General features: G+C 43.7%; 1 long non-coding RNA gene across 1 annotated transcript; it reads left to right on the forward strand.

Annotated features, from left to right (window-relative positions):
* The first annotated feature begins 241 nt into the window (after positions 1-241).
* LOC145718566 (uncharacterized) lies at positions 242-9,714 on the forward strand. The gene is made up of 5 exons (XR_014141898.1): positions 242-409; positions 1,534-1,689; positions 3,090-3,234; positions 3,644-3,735; positions 4,092-9,714. It is a non-coding gene; the product is annotated as an uncharacterized LOC145718566 (long non-coding RNA).
* Positions 9,715-9,833: the final 119 nt, after the last annotated feature.

The following is a 9,833-nucleotide window of genomic DNA, read 5'->3' on the forward strand; positions in this document are numbered from 1 at the left end:
AATCTGGTCTAAAATAGTCAAGAGAATAGTAAAATTCCAGGTCACTCATCCAGCTCTGCTTGTGCAGTGGTGGAATGTGGTAGAAAGAACGCTCGGGTAAGAGTGGGGAACTACGGTAACTGAGAGCACCCAAGTTCACCTCTCTGGGTTTCAGTTCCTTCATGGGTAAAACTGCTGGGGGGAACTAGATAAACATGAAGACCGTAATTTTATTTTTTTATTTTTTTCAGATTTATTTTATTTGAGAGAGAGAGAGAGCAAGAGAGCGAGAGGAACAGAGGGAGAGGGAAAGAGAACTTCAAGCAGACTCCACCGTGGAGCCCAGCGCAACGACTCCGAGATCACGACCTGAGCTGAAACCAAGAGTCAGATGCTTAACCAACCACGCCACCCAGGCGCCCCGAAAACCGTAATTATAAAAGCTGAGATTTTCTGTTTTTACTCTGACACCTCCACAGGTTAGAGCCCTGCGCTCCCTGTCACAAAGTCAGGGATGGAAAGGAGTATTTTTCTAAGAGCTTTGCGGTTGTTGGCTTTAATTACCATATGGTAACTTCCGAGGTTGTGGATAGAGCTGTAAATATTGAGCCATAGTCTACTCGGACTCTATAATATTTTGGCCTGATCAGATTTATAAGATGCTTATGAGAAAGGATACAATTCTCTTGGGTAGGCAGTGTAAGCAACGGCCTATAGGGCTGGCTGGAAGGGCCAGGCTGTTCACTCCCCTCTTGAACCCTCAGGCAGAGACTTGACTAGAGCTGGTATATAACTGCTCCTCAGGTGGGATCATTTTAAGGCCCGTGTCCTGCCCCAGGTCCCAGAGTTTCCCTGGTGGGATTTGGCTCCAGCTGTCCACAGTTCTAAACTTCCGTAAACCCACCCTCTGAACCAGCGTCTACCCTCAATCTCCCACCTGCCCAATATAATGTCTCAGGAGGAGGAAAGCCTCTCATGGTCATTCCCACCTGTCATAGGCTTCTCTGACAGATTCACGCTCCTAAATAGAGAACATGTGCTTGTTGGTAGTTGTTTTGGTTTGGGGTTCCCCTAGAAGCAAACCCTGAGGCAAGACTTGGAGTTTATGTGGGTTTGATCACAGGAAACCATGAAAGGGGGAGTAAGGGAAAGAGACAGGAAAGGTGTGCCATCAAGCCAGCTCGTACTTCCGGCAGCCAGAGCCAAATCTCACTGGAACCTCTGTGAGCCCAGGGCAGGACACATGCCCTAAAGGTCTCCCACCTGAGGGGCAGTCACATTCCAGCTCCGGGCAGTCTTTGCCTGAGGACTGAAGAGGAGAGTCAATTGGTAGACTACCGTGTGGGCTCTGGCCGCATGAGAAAGCGCGAAGCAAAGGAATACAGGTGCTCATAGTCTGAAGTTATGGAAGCAGTAAGGAGAAGGAGATAGGACTGGGAGAAGAGTGGGTCTGTTACGAAGATGCTAAAATGTTCACACTTTTATAAGATGCGAAAGGGAAAAGCGAAAGCCTGATTCTCCCACGCTCAGCTAAGTGGCCCTGTGTTTTGGCAGTCCTATAGCCGGCTTGACGAAGCTTGCTACGCTCGACTACTCTGGCTGGGGAAGAGTGTTTTGCTTTGTGGCCGTACCTTCAGTGTTTTACCCCGAAATCAGAATGTTGCCCAATTCAGAGAAAGAATCACGGAGCCCGATCATTGCTGCCCACTGGTAAGGAATAATCTGTACCTTATTTACTTAGACATTGCCTCTTTCTAGAAAGGACCTAAGGTAGATTCACAGCATCATAGTCTTTTAGAAACTTGCAGAATTTTTGAAATGGTCCCTCTACTGAGATGAGAGACATATATTTGTATGCTTACAGGGACAGGGATCTTCCTTGCATTTTTTGGATAACATTGTTCAAAAGTTTCCTTACTCACTTATTAAAAAAATACAGGGGTGGCTGGGTGAGTCGGTTGAGCGTCCAACTCTTGGTTTTGGCTCGAGTCATGGTCTCAGGGGTCGTGAGATGGAGCCCCGCATCCGGCTCCAGGCTCAATGGGGAGTCTGCTTGAGATTTTCTCCTTCTCCCTCCCCACTGCTTCTCCCCCCTGCTGAAGAGTGCTCTCTCTCTCTCTCTCAAATAAATAAAACAGCCAAGCACAATACAGTGTGGTGAGCTTGTCAGTGAGGTGCACACAGAAGGCGTACACAGGAGTGTACCCACAGGAGGCCAGCACTGAGTGTTGGGGCGCTGTGGACCAGAGGAAAGAATATGAGTGAATAGGCCGAAGGGCAATGTGTGTATATATACATGTGTGAGCACACACATCTCTTTTTGCGTATTTGTATGTGTGAAGTTTGAGGGCAGATCAGTCAGTTTCAGGCCGAGAGCACACACGTGTAGAGGCTCAGGGCTTAGAAACAAATGATGACTTTAAACAACATGTTAGTGACTGTATCTGGAGCATAAGGTGGGAAGTAAGGAGAGAACAGGTTAGAGGTGGAAGCAGGAGCCGGTTATGCCTAATCAGCCAGATGGCGGGTTTGGGTTTTAGTCTGTGGTCAGGGACAGTTAGCGAAGGCTTTTCAGGGAAGAAATGATGGGATCAGGTTTCCTTTTCGGACTCTGGCCGCCATGCGGGTGAAAGAATGGGAGCGAGGCCTGGAGGCAGGAGACTGACCCTGAGGCGGCTGCAGAAGGCGGAGGAGAGCTAACGGCCTCTGGGAGGAGGCGGTGGCCATGGAGATGCGGACAGGTGGGCAGCTCCCAAGCTTTCCTTGGTACCCCAGGCAGGGGCAGGCAGCCTGCCTCGGTTCTCTCTTTGAGAACTAGACATACCTCTGGGGTCACATGTCTGGTGACCTGTTGTAATGTTGGCTTGCATGTGTATTTCTGCACCAGACCGTGACATTCCTGCCAGGAATAAATGCTTATTTTCATCTTGTGTCCAGTACACCAGCTTTGCCCGGCACATGTTGTTCCCTAGATGTTTGCTGAGGGAGAAATAGGTATCCCTTAGGCATTTCACCCTTTTGTCTAGTTGTACTACTTGGCAGCTGTAGGGAACATATTTAAGCCTGTTTTGTATTTGAAGTCTCTCCAGAGCTCCCCTATCTGCTTCCAGGTTCAACAACCTAATCTTTTCCATGGTTGTGTATCGGACTTGGTTTTGAATCCTTCAGCATCCTAGTTCACCTGATGACAGTAAACTCCTAGGACTATGCATCACACTTCTAGAATCTTGAGAGAGAAAAGCCAAGCGCCAGAAGGTGAGCGAGACCGAAGAATCTAACCAGCGCTATACTGTTGGCCAATGTCCACTCCTATCTGCATGATCCCTTCCTCCAAAGGCCAAGCTGGAGACTAAAGCAAAAAGAAAGTCCCTCAGAGGAGTGAACAACTTCCCCATACGTTCTACAATGTCCTTTATGTAAAGATTGGGGAGGGGGTGGAGAGACGGGAGGAAGGGGCACGTGGGCAAGGGTGGCTCCAGCCCCGAAAGCAAAGAGGACAAGGAGAAACAACCAGTTGAAATGAGAACCCGAGAGGGTCTGCATTGCAGTTTATCGCGTAGGCTGTCAAAGCACAGAATATCAACTTCAACCCCACTCACAACTTACTAGCCATCTCCTTCCCATAAAACTAAAGCATTTAATATTCCTTGTCATTTTCCCTTAGATATACATGTATAAGCACATACTTGCTAGCAGGAGAAGGAGAAAGACAGCAATATTGAAGAATAAAAGTTCCATTGTTCTGTTGCCTCTAAAGTAAGTGATGGAAATTATAAGCTAATTTACATATGGGAGATTAGCAGGGTATCCCTTTATTCCTATTAATATATTTTCCCTTCCTAATTATAAAGATTTGAATCTTTTTAAAACAACTTTATACAAAACATTTGTGTGGATATAAGAACTGCATGTTAAATGCTAATTCTGGATGAGTTATTTGCATAACCTCACAAAGGAGCTAAATTGCTTGTATTTAATAATAAATAGAGAGTTTAAAAAGGATTGCGGATATCTTGAGAGAATGTGAAACAGAGAAAAAAATTTGCTTCTATTTTAAGATATGGAATTTTTTTTTTTTACTTTGAATTTAAAACTACTTCTCCATCGTCTAGGGAAAACTTGTCCCAACTTTCCGATAAGCTTAATAATCCAGGGCTCCTACAACATGGGGATTCAAATACATTGAAGGTGAAGAGCTAATAAGTTTTTAAATGAACATGGATAATTTTCAAAAGATGATAAACTGCATCTGAAATAGTTTTACATTTGGAAAGTGGAGACTTGAAGATTATAGAGTCTGCATATGCTAGCAAAATGGAAAGAATTGTAGAAGTGATCCAGAGAATTCGGGGAGTCTCAAAATTCATAAAGAAAGAAGGATGAAAGACTTCTCTTGAAAGGATGGGGATTTGACAGTGTCCCTGACTTGGATATCAGTTGTCATTTCTGCAGGTGAGCAGGAAAAACATGTGAGTAGGGAGAACACACGAAATAACTAAGGTGATAAACATCGAATCGAAATGAGATGTATTTATGTTGTTTTGAAGACTGGAATGAGTCTCTCGTCAGCATGTACTATGAAAGCCACTCCATCCTTCTCTTTCCCCCCTGCCCCTCAACTCCCTGCTTAATGGACTCTATATTCTCAATTAACTTGCCATCTCTTTGCCAATTCCTCTTCGTTCTCTTTTGCAGGCCGCTCTTTCCCTCTTTGACCTTTAACCGTTGACCTCAAATTCAGTCCTGAGCTTTCTTTTCTTTTTTTCCTGTTACCCACTTCTGGATGATCTCTTCAGTTTCTATGGCTTCAAATTCTATCTCTGGGCCCCAAATACCAAATTGACCCCCTAGCACCTGCCCTCTGAGTTGTGGTTTGCAGACGTTGGCCCGTCACCTCCTCTCAGGTGTCTGCCAGCATGTTGTGTGCAGCAAGCCTGTTCAAAACTACACCCTTGACGTGGTCCACCACCCATAGCTCCCCAAACTTCTCCACTTCAGTGGCTAGTATCACATCCACCCGTTCTAGCTGCTTGATAGCAACACAACACCTCTATCACTTCTTTTTTTAAAAATTTTATTTATTTTAGAGTGTGGGCAAAAGTGTGGGGAGGGGCAGTGGGGGAGAGAGAGAATCTCAAACAGACTCCCTGCTGTGCACAGAGCCCCACATGGGGCTCGATCCCACAACCCATGAGATCATGACTTGAGCTGAAACCAAGAGTCAGCCGCTTAACTGACTGAGCCACCCAGGTGCCCCTCTCTGTCACTTCTGTGTGGAAAAACCTGTCAGATCCTTCCACTGTTCATTTCCCCCACTGGCCCTCTAGGGTAAGCCACCATCTTACACAGACGATTTTGTTGGCTTCCCTGATAGCTACTGACAGTCCGGTAACCAGTCTCTCCAACAACAGCAACAACAACAGCGTAATCTTTATGTCCTAAATTGTTACCAGCTTCCTCTCCTTAGAATTAACAGGCAGATTCTACCCTATTGCAAAATGGCCACTCTGTGTTGCTGCAAGGTTGACCTAACCTGTGAACACACCACTTTCTTATTAAAACCCTTTCAATGGCTTCCTTTTGCATAAGAATAAAATCTAAACTCCTTACAATGGTGTTATAGACTGAATGTTGGTGCCACCCTCCCCCAAATTCATATGATGAAATCCTAACCCCCAATGAGATGGTATTAGGAAGTGGGGTCTTTGGGAGGTAATTAGGTCATGATGGTGGAGCCCTTGTGAATGTGATCAGTGATTTTATAAAGGCTTGCATACTCCCTTTTGCCATGTGGAGACATGAACAAAAAGACATCTATGATCCTCACTAAACACTAAATCTACTGGCACCTTGATACTGGACTTCCCACCCTCTAGAACTGTGAGAAATGAATGTTTGCTGTTTAAACCACCAGTCTATGGTATTCCACCATAGCAACACAGATGTACTAAGGCAAATGGTCCAAAAGGACCCCATGTGATGTGGCCCTTGACTGACAAAATTTACCCATCTCCTGCCCCTTCTGCGTTTCTGACTTCCCTCTGGCCACACTGACCTTCTTTCAACCCCCCAAATGTCCCATGCTTTTTCCAGTGTCTGAGATGTTTTTTTTTTTTTTTAAGATTTTTTTATTTATTTGCTAGAGGGAGAGAGAGAGAGAGTACAAGCAAGGGGAGTGGCAGGCAGAGGGAGAAGCAGGCTCCTCGCCAATCAAGGAGCCCGATGTGGGACTCGATCCCAGGACCCTAGGATCATGACCTGAGCCGAAGGCAGACGCTTAACCGACTGAGCTACCCAGGCGTCCCTCCAGTGTCCGAGACGTTAAACATGCTTTTCCTATACTGGAAATACCCTTTTCCCTGCTTTTATGTAACTGACTCTTTGGATTCTCAGCACATATGCAACTCTCTCAGTGAGGTCCACCCTGCTTACCTGTTCTGAGTAAGCTTTCCCCTACGATTTACCATGTATCACTCTACCTTGTCTGTTTCCTTCAAAGCACTCATCATAATTTGTATTTAATAAATTTTTATTTACTTGTCTATTGACCGCCCCTTCTACTAGACTGCTAATACCCTAAGAACAGGGATTATATTTGTTTTATTATCTAAAGAGCTTAGTATAATACCTCTCACCTACTAGACTTTCAATATGTGTAGAATGAATGAAGAAATAAATAAATGAATGAGAGCCATTATAGAAGTAAAGTTTTCTACAAAATTCTTGGTGAGTGAGTGAAACTACTCAACTGCTTAGTATCTGAAAATTCAGTGGTGAGTGGCCATAGTTTGCTACTTGAGACTTAATACAGTTTAGGGAAGAAATTATGACCTATAGCAATATTTCCATGTCTGGAGAATATTAAAGGTTTTGGAAGGTAGCCTTTCAAAATGTCAAGTGCCTATTGTACTGAGGTTTTTAATGTTTTCAAATGATTTAAGCTAAATTGTATTCTCATTATTTACTCACAAAATGCTTGCATGGCCCCAAGGAATAGAGTCAAGCCCTACAAATGAAGACAGGGAAGTCAGCCCACGGAGACTGAAGTGGGCTGTCTGTGCACATCTCCAATTTTCCTAGCATGAAACAGAAAAAATCATGGCAAAGTGACTCTAGAGTAGAATTACATATCAGGGTGGATTGGGACCAAACAACTTTAGCTCTGACAATATAGGGTTCAATGACTCTCAACATTCAATGAGTTGATATGGTTCCTTGCATTTCCATGCTATTTTCTCTGTTCTAATATAATTTTTCCTCAAGTCCTAAATATTGCTTCTGGAGTCATCCAGAAAAATTATCTATGCAAGGATGATATCAAACCCTAGGCATTTCCAAAAACAAAAACAAAAATAAAACCCCAAAACCAAAAGCGTTGTGACCTGCTAGGGAATAGCCTCTGCCCTGCTGATTCCTTTGAGTGACATTTCAAAGCTGATTACTTAGCCCTATTCAGACAGATATCCCACTGCAATCAACATCCTTCTTGTGTCTGCCTCAATAGGGATTTTGCCTTAATAAGAAATATAGAATTGGGTTCTTAGTGATAATTATGATAATAATTTTCAAAGGACAAGTCTTTCCCTTAATAAATAATCCTTCTCTAAGAGCAAGCATCCTTGAATCTTATCTCTGCTGTTTTTCAAATGAACATTTAAAAAAATCAATTTTGATACTTGAGACTGATGCAAGGATAAGTGGAACTCTGAGATGACAGACTCTGCTTTTATGTGGATATGAGTGTGTACCTGATGCCAACAGTAGGGGGGAAACAAGCAAATTTTATTAAGGTCTTCTCTAATCTTCCAATACCAAAGATAACCTCAGATTTATATTCAATAAAATATCCCATCTCCATCCTAAAGTAGCTAATTAAAACCAACAGAGGCTACCAGATCAACGTATTGCCACCATTGTAGTTTAATACAAGGCAGGTGGTGTTTGGATGGCTTGAGGTGATTTAGCACCTATTTCCACTCACCATCCCTCAGTCTACCTCCAATAATAGACAGTTAAGTAAAAACAGAGTATTTGCTAGGCTATAGCTATAAGTCCTCTGGCCTCCCTTGAATTCACATTGCTGCCTCTAAGCTGCTCATATGTGGGAATTCTGGACCCACCACTGGAGACTGCAATATGGTGAGGTAGCTAAAATTATATAAGATTCTAAAGGAGTACAAAGTAAAATAAATGGCTGGGAGGCGGTGGGAGTACAGTATTTTCATGACATTGTCTCTGTGCCCTCACAGTTTAAGGTAGATGCCTGCATTTCACTATTACAATGGTAAGAGCACTGACCAGAGTTGAGAGAGCAGAGATCTAATTTGGTCATGCCACTATTAGCTGTGGATCTTTATCCTAAAATTGAATGTATTGTAGTTCTGCTTCTGGAAAAATAAAATAGGCATTGTTTTCCTTATATATCCTGTTAAATACAACGTAAAAACCCTAGACATTGTATTAAAACAAACCTAAGACACTGAAAGGTGGAGAGAAGAAGACAGATCAGCAAGAGACTTTGGGACTTAAGACGTGGTGGTGAGTTCTCTACGTTTTCTTTTAGCCTCATATATCTCAGACTTGGAGTTGAAAAAGCCAAGAATAAAGGAATGCCAGTGAGGGCAGGGGAGAAAAGCCACAACAAAGATCTGTTCTCAGTCTAGCCAAATGATCAGAAAAAGGCAGCCTGGCAAGACAGGAAACTTTTAGACAATAAAAGCAAAGCATCACAGAAAAGACTTTGGCTCCATCCCCATCCCTACTAGCAAAGGCTGAGTAGAATGAGGAGCTGAGACTTCCACTCACACACCACTGTAACAAGGTGCCACAACACCCCAGTAGGGTGATGTGTGAGAAGGCCAAGTGGGAAGCCAGGACATTCATCCCTGCCAACCAGTAATGAGCCCTCTCCCTCTCATATCACTGGAGACCACACGAGTCTGTAGCTCCAACCCCATGCAGCAGTGATAAGGCATTCCTACCCCCTCCCTCCTGGGGTGATGTCAGAGGAGGCCTAAAGGGGAATCAGGACTTTTACCATCAACCAGCAGTAACAAGGCCATCTCCCATGATGTCAGTAAAGACCACAAGGGGAGCTGAAAGTCCCACCCCCTCAAGCAGTACTAAGGATCCCCTACCAGGTGTCAGCCAAGGCTGAATGACTACAGAGGCTACTTCCACCTGGCAGTCATAAGGTGGTACCCTCCCCTGTCCTTGAAAGAACAGTGTTCAAGAAAGAGAGTTAAAATAAAAGGCTTAAATAACATCTGGTGTCTCATTACAAAATACAAAAATGTCCAGATTTCCATCAAAAATTACCCATACCAATAACAAGGAAAATCTAAAATTAAATTTAAAAAGACTCGTGGGCACCTGGGTGGCTCAGTCAGTTAAGTGTCTGATTCTTGGTTTCAGCTCATGTCATGAACTCATGGTCATGAGATCAAGCCCCGAATTGGGCTCTGTGCTGGACATGGAGCCTGCTAAGATTCTCTCTCCCCTCTCCCTCTGCTCCTCCCCCCTACACTCACTCACTCTCTCTCTCTCAAAAAAAAAAAACAAAAACAAAAAAACATGAAGGTCAGAAGAAAGTGAAAATAAAAACATATATCGAATGAAAATAGAACATACCAAAATCTGTGTGACACAGCTAAAGCAATGCTGAGAGCGAAATTTATAACACTCTTAGTATGTTAATAAAAAGAAACAGTCTCAAATCAATAATATAACATCCCACCTCAATTGCACTACTGGGTATTTACCCCAAAGATACAAAAGTAGGGATCCGAAGGGGTACGTGCACCCCGATGTTTATAGCAGCAATGTCCACAATAGCCAAACTGTGGAAAGAGCCA

Source organism: Leptonychotes weddellii, unplaced genomic scaffold (assembly GCF_054177405.1).
Source record: "Leptonychotes weddellii isolate Sample4059 unplaced genomic scaffold, ASM5417740v2 HiC_scaffold_1775, whole genome shotgun sequence".
NCBI classification, from domain to species: Eukaryota; Metazoa; Chordata; class Mammalia; order Carnivora; family Phocidae; genus Leptonychotes; species Leptonychotes weddellii.